Source organism: Trachurus japonicus, chromosome 2 (genome assembly GCF_045865225.1).
Source record: "Trachurus japonicus isolate A0001 chromosome 2, Traja_1.0".
Taxonomy (NCBI): Eukaryota; Metazoa; Chordata; class Actinopteri; order Carangiformes; family Carangidae; genus Trachurus; species Trachurus japonicus.
Genome location: NC_140908.1, coordinates 7,547,328 through 7,562,608, shown reverse-complemented (window position 1 = coordinate 7,562,608; position 15,281 = coordinate 7,547,328).

Here is a 15,281-nt window from a genome sequence, read left to right as displayed (position 1 = left end):
GTCATGAAAAGCCTCTGCCTCTCAGGTCCTGGGAGCTGCCCAGGTAGAGGAGGGGGGTTCAAAGCCACGTTGAATGTTGGTGGCGTGAGGGAAGAACAGATGAATATGTTAATTATCATCCCTGAAGAAGGAAGAATCAGCTACTCTAAATATATGTGATTTAGATGCAAATATACATTAGAGGTGGGTGTATCTCTGCTCACCCGGTCTGAGGGAACAAAAGACGTGTTGGCAGCGTGTTAAAGTTTAGACTGTAATCCACTACATGTTGCTGAGGTACTGTATGGGCTGTGAAATCATCACTACGCACTTGGAAATTAATGATGATGACATTTCCAGGCCAGCTGAGCAGAATTATCAAAATAATTAATGACAAGAATTAATTGGGGGGTCTTTTTTCCCCCTGACATTTTCAGTTCCAACAATGGATTGCTTCTTTATAGGAATTTATTTTTCTGTCAGCATTGTGTTGCCAGCTTTCTCTCAGCAATTGCAGCGGGAATTAACCAACCAATTTGTGTAAAGCACAAACACTCTTCTCATCATCAGGATTCACACTTGACTGTTGCCATGGCTCTGCCATTCTGCCGATGTCTATCCGTCAAGGCCAGAGTGTTTGACAAAGATATTGTCGGGAACAATGATTCACTTTGCGCTCAATAGTCCGGATATGTGTCTCTCTGTTTGTCTGTGTGTGTCTGTACAGTATGAGCGTGTGTCTCACAGCTCGACTTTGTGTTTGTCCGCCCTGTCGAGGGACACAGGTATATGAAAGTTCAACACTAATGTCTTTCTCGACAAGCAGGAGCTCCAATAAAAGAGGATTAGCCGAGGATTTGGCCTTCGAAGTTACTGTGATTCCTGCTGTTCAGCAAGGTTACCGCTCAATACACAGGGTTCATGATTCTTCTAACTGCAATTAACAGTTCTGGAGTCTGAACCATTTCTATTGTGCATTAAAATGGCTTCACAAGCAAACAATGTCTTCCTTTTTTTCCCTTTTTTGTATTTTGAAGAATATCCAAAAAGAACAGGTGCTGCTCGGCGTTTCGGGCAAATCCATCAGAAATCAGAGCGACTTTGAGACAGATTCATGATATTCACAGTTTCATGTTCAGCATCTCACTGGCAGATATGAAATGTAGCGTTTCTTGTCTTTGTTGTAAAGGAGGCAATGTTGCGGTTCTTTGCCAGAAGACGCCCACGCTCCCCATGTGTTCTTGTTCGCTTCTCTTGTGCACAAGGCACACACACTCACACACATACGCACACACACGTACAGTGAAATGCTTCAATAAACATAAAATTCATACTCTGCCTGGAGATGATTTTGTCTCCATAGTGGGAGGTGTAGATGTTAAAGAATACAGTAAATTCTCAATATATCAGAGAATATATTATCTAGTGTGTTTTTCCTCAAAATCTGTCATTTCCTGTTTTTCGAAGCTTTGGGAAAAAACGATGAAACTGCTAAAGGGACGTAAATGACGGTATATCACAAAGTCAAGAGGAGTTAAAACACTATAAAGTGTCCTACATGTCCACACTGAACCAAACCCTACCTCTAATGTTTGGTAATTTAGCCATGTGAGCAGAGGGGAGAGTTCATCTTCCATCTCTGAAGCTCTTTATTTCAGTCCTCACTCAGAAAGCTCTCCATCTACATGTGAATAATCAAGGACCATGTCATTTTCTCCCCATCTGAAACATTAGCACTCTGTGTCTCTACTCATGACAGGCTATCGCACCCAGCTTCAACTGTGTGGGAGACCACGCCACAGTGGGAGACTTGCAGTAATGTTTGCTCGCACAAAATGCAAGAGTTCAAACCCGAAATTGTCCTTATATGACATGTAAGTATCTACTAAACTATCATAATTAGCCAATGGGAAATTAACTGATTTCTTAAAATGACATCCTTTATATTTTAAATAGATAAACCAGCTCATATTATTTTCTCTAAAAGGCTTCTACTCTATGTAGTTTTGGAATAAACTCTTCACTTCCTCTGCATGAAAGCCGTTTTTCACCAATAATTATTCGTGTTCCTGTGGAGTGTTTTCAGAGCTGTTCAGACTATTTGCTAAGTGCCTGAGTCCTCATCGTCTAATCTATCATCACTGCAAATTTAAATTGTTTGCTGCTTTTCAATTAACTCACACTTCAGCACTTTTTTTTTCATTTTTAGGCACTTTAATCCAATTAAAAACAGAATTTCCCAACAAATCAAAGCAAACACACTTGTTCACTGAGGCTTATATGCCTCAGGTGGAACGGTGGAACTTCCGGTACATCTCTGCGGTCAGTGGGTGAAACTCCTGCTGAAATAAAGCACAACAAAGCTACAGTATCCAACGTGATAATGAATATGCAACTGCAGCACCTTCTGACTGTATAAACAAACATTTTGTGTTTTTTCACACAGTAAATGAGCAGAAACCCCAAATTTTGCAGCAGTAAGACACAGAAACAGAAACTAACAGCTGTGCTTTGACATAAATGTAATACCTTGGCACTGCTCTGAGCTAAATGCTTGTGTCAGATTAAAAGCATGCCCGTGGGGAGAACGCTAACATGATGATGTTTGATATAATGTTCATCACTGTCATGATGCAGCATGTTAACATCTGATAAAAAGCTTTAACCACCGAGTTTGGACATAGTGTTGGATTCATGTTAAATGACTTAAATGGTACAGGAAAAATAAATGACCAAAATGACCTTTTTGTCATAAATGTTATTGTTCACCCTCTGGGAACCATGACCACACCAAATATCTTATTATTTTAAATATGCACTAAGAACAAAGTAATTTTTGAAATCATCATTCCTACCATATTTAAGTCCAACATGTGTGGTTTAAATGGGAATGTCGGACTGCTGTTTCCTGTTTCCTCAGTGCCACCTCTTGCATGCATCCACACTGTATCTTCATTTAGTTTGCAAATCAACCCAGTGTGCAGAGTAACAGCTTCCTCTGCTCAATCTTTGCAGGCAAACGCCGTGTTGGATTTTGACAGTCTGGAAATGCAGGTGATGGTAAGAAGTTGGAGACAGATGGAAAGATTAGAAGGCTTCTGGGCGTAATTAATGAAAAAAATATTTCTGCAGAGAACGAACAGAGACTTAATTGATCTTATTTATTTACCAGCACATATTTGAGACGGCTTCCTCCAAGGTCAGCGATCATTTATTCAGCATGACTCATTTGCCTAAAGCATAAATTCCTTGAAAGTCTGAACTCATGTTTAAATGAATATCAGTGCTCTCACGCATGCACCCCCACGCAGTCTTGCTGCTGGTTTGCCCCTCCACACATAAACACACATTTACACACACACACGTGTCCACACACTGCACACTGCATGCACATGCACGTTCCAACACCTACACAAACACACACATGCAGCCTGTGTGTGGAAGCGACTGTTGTTCATGCATGTCTAGTAGAGTTGAGCTATGTGGAGAGGATCTTTGATCTCAGCCAGGCAGCCAACCAGCTTCTCCACTATTTGCATTTAGTCTCCTGGGTCTGTTGGCTTCTTGGCCCCTCACCAGCTCAGATGCAGGTTACAGAGGTAGCCAGAGGGAGATTCCCACACATTCCTGTATGCGAGAGTGTGTTTTTAAGGTTGTGTTTGTGTGATTTTTGTGCATGCACCAGCCTGTGTTGTTGCAGGCCGTACGAACACAGCCATGTTGTGTGTGTGTGTCTGCATGTGTGTGTGTGTGCACGTCAGTGTGTGTGTGTGTGTAAAGAGCCAGAGAATGAAGAAAGAGGCCAAGCGAGAGTACCTGGGTCGGCACCACATCAAAGAACAGAAGACTGACAGAGAGAAAAAGTGAGTGAGTGAGAATAAGAGAGAGAGGGGAAGAAAAGCAGAGAAGGAAAACAAGCTTCACATAAAGAAAGAGAGGAAGGGAGAGGATAAGATAGGAACAGAGGGAGAGAGAGAGGGAGAGAGTGGACAAATAGAGTGAGAGGAGAGGAACATGGAGAGGGAGAAAGAGAGTGAGGCCTCTCCAGGAGGTCACTGAGTTTCTGGATCTCCGCTCCTTTTGTCCCACTGCACATTCCATAGCAACAATCTGACCAGTCAGCCAGGGAGCCGCAAAAATGAAAAGAAATATAGAGGGAAAAAACTCCCAGCCCACCTCAGACTGGTACAGATAGTTATTCTGCAGCACTGATTTTGTTTTCAGACTCAACTGCCCTCAGTGTGATTTCTCAAATTTTCATTAGTTGTGCTCCAGTTGTGATTGTGGTGGTGGATTCCTTTTTATATTTTCTAATTCCAACAAGCACCTTGAAAGGATTAGACATTGTTCTCACCTGATGTTGACTGTTCACCACATGCAGCAAGTCATTTTCAGACTTCAGAGTCTTAAGTCAAAAATATTAAAACACAATAAAACCAGTCCCTGCTTTGTTTTTCTTTCTTTTTTTGATCATTTCTTCCCCAGGTGTTTGGGCAGGAAGCTTCTTTGAACACTGCAGCTCATGCGACATATGATTATGTGTTTAATTTAAGGTCATTCAGAGATTGCCGTACGTCACTGGCACCATGACAGCAGCCTGGCTTAGTGGATGCTGTCAGCACATAGCTAAGACATTTCGTTCAAACCCTCAGGCTCCATCGTCGTGAGCCTCTCATATTAGATATTCCAACATCTACAGGATGGATCGATGTGAAATCGGATGGTAAATGTTCATGCTTTATCTAGTGACACCACCAGGTCAACATTTACATTTCCTTACATTATTTTTATGCACCAACTCTATTATCCTCTATCATTAAGTGTTACTACAATAACAGTGTGTTGAGTATCCAAGGTTAAATACGTCACACATGTGTAGATGGTGTTTCTTGCAGAAGGACACATACATGATGCACATCCAGCTCTACAGAATTGCAGTGCATATATGGAACAACACATTTGGGAATACGTGAATAAAAACAGTGTGAATAATCCAGGATTCTGAATATTGAATATATCAGATACCACTAAATACTCAATGATATTGTGGTGTTAAGAAATACTGACCTCAGGCTACTCGTATAATATGAGCACCAGTGACCAGTGAGAGTCCAGGACTTGCTGCTGTGTTTTCATGGACTCTTTCCAAGTGCATTGAAAATATTGGTTTTATCTAAGCAAGACAAGCTGATGTAATCTTCACATAAATCAAAATCCAAATGAGATTGTGTGATAAGGCGGACAGTTGTGAAGTACCCGGGACGCAAAGCAAAATAAATGTGAATTGGTGTTCAGTGGAGTGGCCCTTTACGCTGGTATTTTCAGCTATGCAAATAAGCCCCGCTTAAACACAGGAATCCTACAAATTACCTATTGCTCACTGATTTCAACGCTCCTAATGCATTTCCCTGTGCAGTAAAGTCGGGGAGTTTGCTCTTGTTCCCATCAGTAATTGGAAATGTAATTACCCGTCATTTTAGAGAGCTTCAGGAGCCTGACACCTACATCTCCCACTCTGTCTTTCTTCCCCTCTCTCCCTCTCTCTCCCTCTCTCTCTCCGGCTGTTTTTGTATGCTGGTGGAGGATTGTATATTTTCCACCCCCGCACATTTTTGAGCGCTACCCCTACCATTACCTATGTAAATGACTCGGGCTCAGACAGGCGGTTTACAGAGCCACCTCTCCTACATCATGACTAAATGAGTGCTTTTATATGCACACAGGATACCAGATCCTGTCCCTGCTGAGGTTCAGGACAATGTGTTCATGTGCAGCTTTACATCTATACATGTCCATATACAGCACTTGCGCATGTTGACGCACATAGCAGACATGACATGTAGCAACATGGTTCAAAAGGCATTGACAAGTGGTGTTTAGATGCATCAATAATGTGCATTGACGTATATGAGCCTGGAAGATAAATAATGTGTATATGAGCTTTAGTGCTATCTCAAACAACAACATATATATTTGCTGCTTCGATATGCCATTAAAGAGAAAGAAACTGTGTGTATTTTATATAATTTGATATTTTCTGTGGAGCTTTCCAAAGTTAAACCCTGATGACATCACTATGACACCATCAGGGTTGCAAATTTGAGATGTGGGGTTTGAATTTATGAGGCAAACATAAAGGTCTGAGGGAACTATGTTACTGAGGTGCATTATGGGAAATGTAGGATCTAGTGTTTTTTGTTTTTCTGAGCTTTACTCTGGTATGAATAACTATTTGATTCATATTTAACCTCAGACACTGTGCTGCACTTCTACAGCTAGATAGAATTTATTCTAAAGTTTAGTAGCTTGGGATTTTCTTACCGTCCTCCCTGCACCACACTGTATTATGCACAAGCTGTCTTGTAAAGGGAGCCTTTAACCTCACTCGCTCAGGTTTGAAGATGAGATATATTAGTTTTGAAAACACCTACTGAGATTTTCAGAGCAGTCTGCTAGTTTATTACTGAAGCAGGTCCAGGCCCAGCCCCGAGGACAGAGCAGGTACAGCTCAGGCCAATATTATTTCAAGTGTCCTGCAGAATCTTCAGTGTAAAAGCACCAGACAATTAAATTCCCCTCCAGCAGCAGGTGATCTCTGTCATAGAGAAGATTAAATAGCAGCTTTCTGTGAGAAGGAAGTGGAAGTGTGAATGTAAGTCAGCCATGTTTGGCTTCCAGCTATGATGAGAGAAATTGTGTTTTTATTTGGAAAACCTCTTTGCTAAATCTTATTTTGCAGCTTGATGTCATGGTCTTTACTGTCAGTGTGTCTGTATCAGTGTATTTCAGTGAGCAGGTGTTTCTCTGACCAACACTTGGAGACAGAGCAGCGCACAAGCCACAGGAGTGTGTTTTTCCTCGATCCCCCGCAGTCTGAAATTGTTTTCTGCTTGAAAAGCCACCCATGCACCACCAACTACCTGCACACTGTGGGTTTTTTTCTTTTTTCAAAAATATCTTTGCTGTTATTTACAGTTGTTCACTTGCCTAATGTGCAGAAACAACACCCTGTTCTCAGTCAGTCCCACAAGTTACTGCATCAGCATGGCAGGACAGATGTTTTCCAGTTATTGAAAATTTAGATTAATCATCTCCAACTGATTGTGTTAAAGTATTAGAATGAACCACTGATAACCTGCAGCACCTGCCATGGGTTTCAATTAAGAAAGCAGAAATCACGGCTGCAGATCTCCTGATTATTTCACATTTAATATTTTCATGCTACTGAATGCTTCAGAATGAAAGACCATGATCTTGAAGGCTGTTGCAAAATAAATGGCCAGAGTAAACCACATCAGGAAGATTTCATGTTAAAGATCATGATAATTACATATTCATTTTAAATTTCATCACAAAATCATAACTTAAGACTGAGGAGACAGGATGCTTTGTAAGCTCCAGTTGCTCCTTTTCAAAGGTGGCGTTTGTGGCAGCGTTCAGCCTCCCCCTCCCCACAGTGGCAGAGCGCTGTCAATTGCAAATTACTTTCAGTGGCCGCTCTGTGCAGGTGGATATAGAAATCGTTGTATTTTTTACAAGTAGCTCCAATTTTATATTCACCTTTAATTTTTAATCTTCCCCATAAAGCACTGTGGTGGAAATTCAGATCTTTTCTCTGTAGTGTTATAGCATCTTCAATTGATTAGTGTAGATAATGTGTTTGAAGGGGATGACCACAAGATTACCATGGGACTCATGACAGTGTGGTACATGCCTGTAGGGAAACACCTGATTGATTTCTTGCCTTATTGTCTGTATCGTATCTTATGACTGTAAGGTGGTTTTAAAATCTTGTTTTTTGACTCCCAGCAGGTAGTAAATGTTTCCACAACAACACCAGGCATCTTTTCATGGTTTCACCTGACGTCTTTCAGCTGTCAATCAACCCGTCCTTACCTGAATGACCATGGTTCAACCCTCTGCTCATCAACCGCTGAAAGAAAAAGAAACAGTTCAGATATTTGTCATTTTTAAAATATTTTTGAAACCCTGTAACGCTGATTCTCTGAGCTTGTTGACATTCGGTCAAAGTGCTGCACTCAAACAGGTGCTTTCTCTGCCATGATTAGATCTAACCCCTGGCGATGCTGCTGCTGAATTGCCTGCATCTCCTCTCATCTGATGGCTTCTCTGCCTCACGCAGCAGGCAGAACAGGATGAATTTAGTCCACTATTTATAACCCTGTTGCAGTGCAGGTTGTTCACATTCTCTTCATTTAAAATTAGCTTGAGCTACTGAGTGATTCAAACTGAAGTAACGCACTGTACAAAGCCTGTTACATCTCTTATTTACGTCTTAAGATGATTTCAACAATGACATTTAGGAGATTTTTCCAATCTTCTGTGTCGTTTCCATGCAGAAAAGTGAATATTTCTGTTGTGTTCAATGTTATGCAACAGTGTGACAACAAGATGAGCTCTTTACCAAAGTTATGGGATGGCCTGTGGCTGCAGATGCACCTGCTTTGCCACCTGGCTGTGCATATAATGGATGTAACCACTGCCATTACAAGCTACCCTGTGTGAATCAGCATGAGTCACAGGTGTTCAGAGCTTTTCTGCCCTCCTTAAGACACACACAAACACACATACACACACTAAAATCAACTTCAGGTGACACCGAAATGTGGGCTTTGCTTTTAATGGTCCTACTTTGTGTGTAGGTGTGCACACACATGCACACAATTGATGCGTAGGGGTGTGGAGTGGTCAAGTGATGAGGCACTGTGGAGGCTGAGAGCTCTGGAGAGTGGTGTGTGGGTTGGAAGCCTCCTCTCCTCGCACTGAAACACACACACACACTCACACACACAAAGCTGGGGGAGGTGGAGGCAGCAGAGCTTGCTTCGCCGTCTGTCCATTGATCAGTGGAGAGGTTGGTAGACTTAAAAGATCAGTGTAGAGACTGATGGAGAGCAGAGAGAGGGATGGAGCGGAGGTTAGTGGGGTCCTGTAGGATATAGCAGAGAGAAAGAAGAGATGAGGAAAAAAGGCAGAGAGAGAGAGAGAAGGAGAGAGAGAAAGAAAAGGAAAGTGTGAGAAGAGATAGAAATGAGGGTGAGGGGAGAAAGAAAGAAGCAGATGCCAGCGTCTGGGGTTGCCCTGGGTTTTAACAGTCTGGATAAAGCCTGCCGGTAAGCACTTGATGTTTCTGTGTTTCTACGTGCCATGTATGTGCACATATCGCCTGGGTGCCCATTTGTATGCCTGTCTGTGCCTCGTGCTTGCCCATGCTCCGGTGTTGAGCCACTGCAGAGAGCGAGATGCCAGGCGTTCGTCTCCACAGTGCAGCAGCAGCAGCAGCAGCAGCAGCAGGAGGAAGAGAACAAATCCTCCAGGCTTCCCTCCACTGCAGACAAAACCATTCAGCCTCTTATCTGTTCAATTAAAAACAGCAGCGTGCTCCGAGCTGCTGCTGCTGCTGCTGCTGCTGCAGGATTCATTCAGACTTTGTGCATGTGTGTGCGTGCGTATGTGTGTGTGTGTTCGAGAAAGGTGTTAGGGTGGGAAAAATCACACACAGACTTGCTTTGCGTTTTTTCAAGTTGTCGCCTCTGAGGAAAACCAGTGGTATTCCTCCCATGCAGCTCATTTGGCTTTTTTTTTTAAGTGTTTTCTATGAAATGTCAGATTGATGTGATGTAGTAAAAACCAACTGACACACTGACTGCTACTTTGCATTCCTCCATCACATCCACTCATCCTACATAATTATACGTCATTATACGTTCTGTTTGTGCTGCAGACAGTTCTTGAAACAAGCCAGAAGTCATCAGTGTGGTATTAATCACAAGTTTAAACACACTTTATAGGATTTCTTGTCTCCTTTAGTATCACCAACATGTTTCTATGACAGCAGTAGCACTGGATCTTGATTACAAAGGCTGTAGCTGCAGTCAGCGGTGACTAAACCAGCAGATGACCCTCAGGAAATATGCATCAAAGAATAAACCACCATTCAAAACCACATTTATGGTCCTTAGAATTAAATTATACAGTATATATTATTACATATGAGTTCATATAATGGGTTGTTAATGCACATGCATTTTCAAACAAAGATGAAAATGCATGTTTCTCTGCTTGTTTCTAACTGGCTGTGAAATAGCCAGTAAAAGCACCAATCAGAAACGCAGCACCCATTGTTGCCATTTCATTTGAGCATTAAAATGCTGCCACGCCACAGGGAGGAGAAACAAAATACTGTATTAGAAAATAATCTGAGATTTTATCAGTATTTAGAGAAAATGATTTTTTCATGTAAAAACAAAGAGTGGTCCACTTTTTTTTTGATCACATGTTGTCTCTCATTTCTCTTGTGAATGGAAGTTCTGACTGGAGTCATATCCTATAGGATGAGAGGATTTCTCCATCTTCAGTGAGCTGACATTTTTCTGCACCATTGTCTCCGTGCTCCTCTACACCGCTTTCAGCAGCCACTAGTAGCCTGTTGCACTCACTAACTACTCCCAGTTCTGCTACCTCGGGGCCCCCCGGAGGTCCCCGGACCCCAGTTTGTGCACCACAGAGCCAGGCAGCAGCTGAAGAATCCCCCTTATGATATGGAAGGCAACACGCGTTGACGTGTCGCGCTGCGCTTCCGACCTCTCGTATCGGTATGCGTCTTCTGCACACACACACACGCACACACAACACTCTCATGGGGACATGCGGCCAGTACACACAGCCACGGTAAGTGAAGCCACTTTTCATGCGGGACTTTATCTCCGGGGAAGACGTGGAGCAACTTTTTATGCAGACTCGACGCGTCGTTGTTGATGTTGCCAGTGTTGGGGAAAGGGAAGTTTTAACAGACTTTTTCTCGTTCGTCGGCACCGCTCGGATCACAGCCTGTCCATGCAGATTGCGCAACGCGGCGTGTGATCGGGCTGAAAAAACGTGAAAACAATTCACTATTGTTGTTTTTATTCAACACTAGTGTCGTTACTGACCGCTCACTTTGGCCAAAGTCCACCTCATCATCTCGGTTATGCTTTGCTTTGGCCATGCGGGGCTCCTCCAGGGAGCACATTTCACTCTCCACTTGGTCAAAAAAAAGGGGAATTTTTGCGCACGAAACTTGACGTTTTTCAGCCGAAAGCCACATCTGCAGTGTTGTTGAACAACCACTTTATGTTTTTCTTTTTCTCAACTTTAATGTTTCGTTACTTTGAGGGCCAACTGTGCCGCTTGGTCCCGTGTATGTGTGTGTGTGTGTGTGTGTGGAGAGGGGGGGCAATGCGCAAAGTGTGTGGTCTCCGGCTCTCCACCCCCGCAGAGACGTACGGTTTGCGCGCGCGCGTGCACATACGCTCGCGCGCACACATTACCCGCACACACTCGTGCACCACGCGCGCGCACACACGCACGAGCCTCTGTCTGTCACGGTCGGGGCATGGATGTCTCCGGGTCTCAGGAATGCGCCCGGCGTTTTCTCTGTATTTTTCACATTAAGAGCAGTTTGGGAACCGCTCTGAAAGCCGCTCTCAGAACCGCTGCCACCAGCGTCAAGAGAGCCGCAGTCACCCGCTGACTTCCAGTACTCATTTCAAAATACGGGTCGAGTAGACTTGTAATAGTGATGCAAAGGGATTTGTCCTATGGGCATACAGCAAGTATATTGATTTCTTGTCTAATCAACAAGTCACTTCCTGTTGTAATTTATTAATTTATGCAACATTTGACATGCTGACCTTTTTAATTGATTTAAAGTACATTATGATTTCTAAGTCAAAAACTTACATGGATTGTTGATGCACATGCAGATTGTTTTCCTACAAAGTGTCAGAATTTGATTAATTGACTAAGATTAACTACTGATGAATTGTTGGTTTATTGATTATGAATTGGCTGTAATATTTGATACAGGTGATGATGACAGATCATTGTGCCATAATGTCTGTATGAAAAGTTATGAGGCCTATTTATTTCCCATCTTAATTATCCAGCAGTTGGCAGCCAAAATGTATTTATTTATTCTAATTCAGACGACTAAACATATTTCCTTTCTTGTGTTAACCATTTTAATGTGACATGCTTATGGGCTGAGATGCATGCTTTTATTCTGAATGCAAACCAGGAGTAGTTTCCGGTTTGTTGCTGATGAACTCAGGCGAGTCTGATGCTGTAGTGGGAAAGAAGGGGGAGGGGGTGAGGGGGGGTAGCCCCTGCCTGGAGAGGAGAGAGGGGGAAATTCTTGTGTTTTTGGTATGCGATTACCCAGCGGAGAACCCATGACTGAGGGGGAGGAGCGGGGAGGGGGAGGGGGAGGACTGGGGTTGAGTTTAGGATACATTCCTGCTCTTCCTCTTTAAGTTAACTACATTATATGAGCAGCTGACATGTTGCCTCCTCACATGACGCATATAAGTTCCCAGCTGATGCATTACAACTGGACTAAGTGGTCAGATGACTTCAGCACTGATCAATATATGATGCAGCAAACTACAGGAAAATCCCAATATAAAGTACTATTGTGATCTCAGAGGATCTGACAAGCAGTAATAACCACTTAGGAACTCTTTACTGAAGCCCTTGCATTAGAAAAGGTTGATGGTAATTTAAATACCATAATTACAAATGTCAGACCACCCACCCCTTGTAATTTATACACAGTCCTTAAAAAGTGAATTCAGTCACTTCTATCAGGTACTTTATACCTGCACACAGATCACACACACACACACACACATATATATATTCTCCACAAACTTCAGAAACACGCCGACATTACATCTGACATATTAAAATAGAGCCTGCCAGATTTGCATAAAACCAGCAGAGCTCGGCCTGTTCATCAGCATCTGTCGAAAACCATAATCGCCCACTCGCTAACGACAATTACGATAATGGACTGATTGTTGGATTATACCACCAAAGTGGTTTTAGCACACATCTGCATAATTGTTCTTAGCATATACGCCGCCTGCGGGCTCCTGGCTGCCATTAGCTGTTGCAGAGTGATTGAGGAGTCGTTTGATGCTTGAAGAACAACGGTAAATTGTGCGCCAAATGTGTGGGTGTTTTGAAGTGTTTTAAGTGTGTGTCCACAGAGTCTGTAGAGCGTGGAAATGCACAAAGCCATAGATTTGATGTATAGGGGCAGAGGAGACCTGCAGGATACCGGAGCGGAGTTCACTTTCAGGGGTCAACTCAGAGGCCCTTTGAGTGTGAACTCACACCAATACCAGTAAATATTGTCAAAATCTGTGAATGATGCAAGCAAACCAAGGGCCAGTTAGCGACAACATTATCTGTAATCATTACATTACACAGGAGAGGTTGCAGCTTTGGTCTCTCCAAGTTCAAACTGCAAACATCACAACAGGTCTCAATCAGTCTGTGACTTTAAAATGTAGCTTATCCATTAAAACATCGACAATTTCTGCAAAATGTAATGATGTCGTGTTGGTTTTCAATGATCCGTCCTTTAGCTTTTGTCAAAAAATTACATTGGCAAAACTAAATGTCACGTGACCAACAGATGGACACACACATCCGTGGAGCGTGGGGATGTGGTGGTGGTGGGGGGGGGGCTGTAGCAGCATGAGCCAGATCAACAGCTGAACCCAGCTTTCCTCTTACAGTCCCTGTTTAAACATGCAGGGAGGCTTTTCGGTGGGTGCGGGTGGAGGGGAGGGGGGGCTGAGCAGAGCGGCGCTGAGGAAATCTGTTGAACTCTTTCCTCCAGCAAAAAGTGCAAATTCCTTAATCAAATTCAACAGTGGGGGAAAAAAATGGAGTCAGCACAGAGGAAGTTATTGTGTGTGTCCCGGTGTGTAATGACACCTGAAACCGTGGAGCGGGCCGCTGTTACTTCATCTCCTCCTCGTCCTCTACTCATTGCTCATCTCCTGAAAGCCGGCCAACATCCCACACACACCATCATGCTCCCCTCTCACTCTCCTTTTCTCTGAGCAGCACTCTGTGCTAATTACTCTCCGTTTCCATGGCGATGGGTAGCACCTCTTTTCTTGTTATCTTGGATAGCCCATTGCAAACATGCCTCGCATCACATCATCCAACTGAAGCAACACTTCATACAGTGGAGTGGATGGATTTCAGAGGTTTTTTGTGACTCCTAAAGGAATAATCCATCTTGTGTGTTTATATTGTAATCTGTAGGCTACCTTACATTTTACAACAGCAGAGCACTTGGATAAAATGCAAAATACTTTTATTTTACCCCTTTGGGTTTTTCTCTCAGTGAAATTAAAAAACAAATCAGTTTCAAACTCATTTTTGTAAATGTTTTAAAGTCCCTAAAATGTGTTCTCTCCATTAAATAAGCAATGAATTCCTACATAGAGACTAATTCTCTTCTCCTATAGTATCATCAACATGTTTCTATGACAGGCAGTAGCACTGAATCTAATTCCCTAATTCCCTTCTGCTGAATTTGGAAGGGTTTGGTTATTTGATATGAGCGGGCTCAAATGGAAAAAAAATGATGTCACAAAATGTGTGAGCCTTTAAATGATAAATACTCACATATATGTTTAGAATTCACCTTCCAACAGCACAGATGGAATAGGGACATTTAATCAAGATATTAAAACAGGGTCTTTTCAACACTTGTGGGCCCGCTGCCTCCTCGCTGTCAGCTATAAGTTGTGGATGTCACGCATTAGGCTCCATATAAGTGAGTCACTTTGACCTAGTCACGAGTTTCTATGTATAAACATGTAACTCAGAAGGGGAAAAATTGTGAACACTGGAGCGGGTCAGGAGACAAGCAGGGGTGGTAATTACAGGGGGGAGGAAACAACACTGGAGTGGATTCAAGCACTGTGTGTTTGAGTGGGACCTGGGAGCGGGATGGAGGGGCCGGGAGAGCCACAGTCTGGGATTATCACAGCCTAAGTGGCCCTCCGTTCATTATTCATTAAACACACAGGAATGTGCAGACAGAGGCAGACGTTGAAAGAATTTCACTAATTTAGGTTTTATGTGCTGAAAATGCACAAACAGGGATTTAGCATCTGCATCTTTAGGAATGAAGTTGACAGTAAACACCACCAGAGCACATTAGTATCAGGAATAACCCATTAAAACATCGGTTTTCTTTAATCCGCGCTGAAGTGACATAAATTCACTGCTGATCAGTATTAATTTCCATCATGAACAAGAACATGTAGTTCAGTGGCGGTGTGCAGAATAAAAAAAGAGTGGGTTTACCCTTCCTCTTTGCACGTGCCTTAATACCACATTATCCTCAATGACCCTGGGTTTTATGAATGGGCAGCAGGAAGCTCTGCCATTGGCTGAAAGTGACAACCAATCAGGGAGGATCATTTGCAACA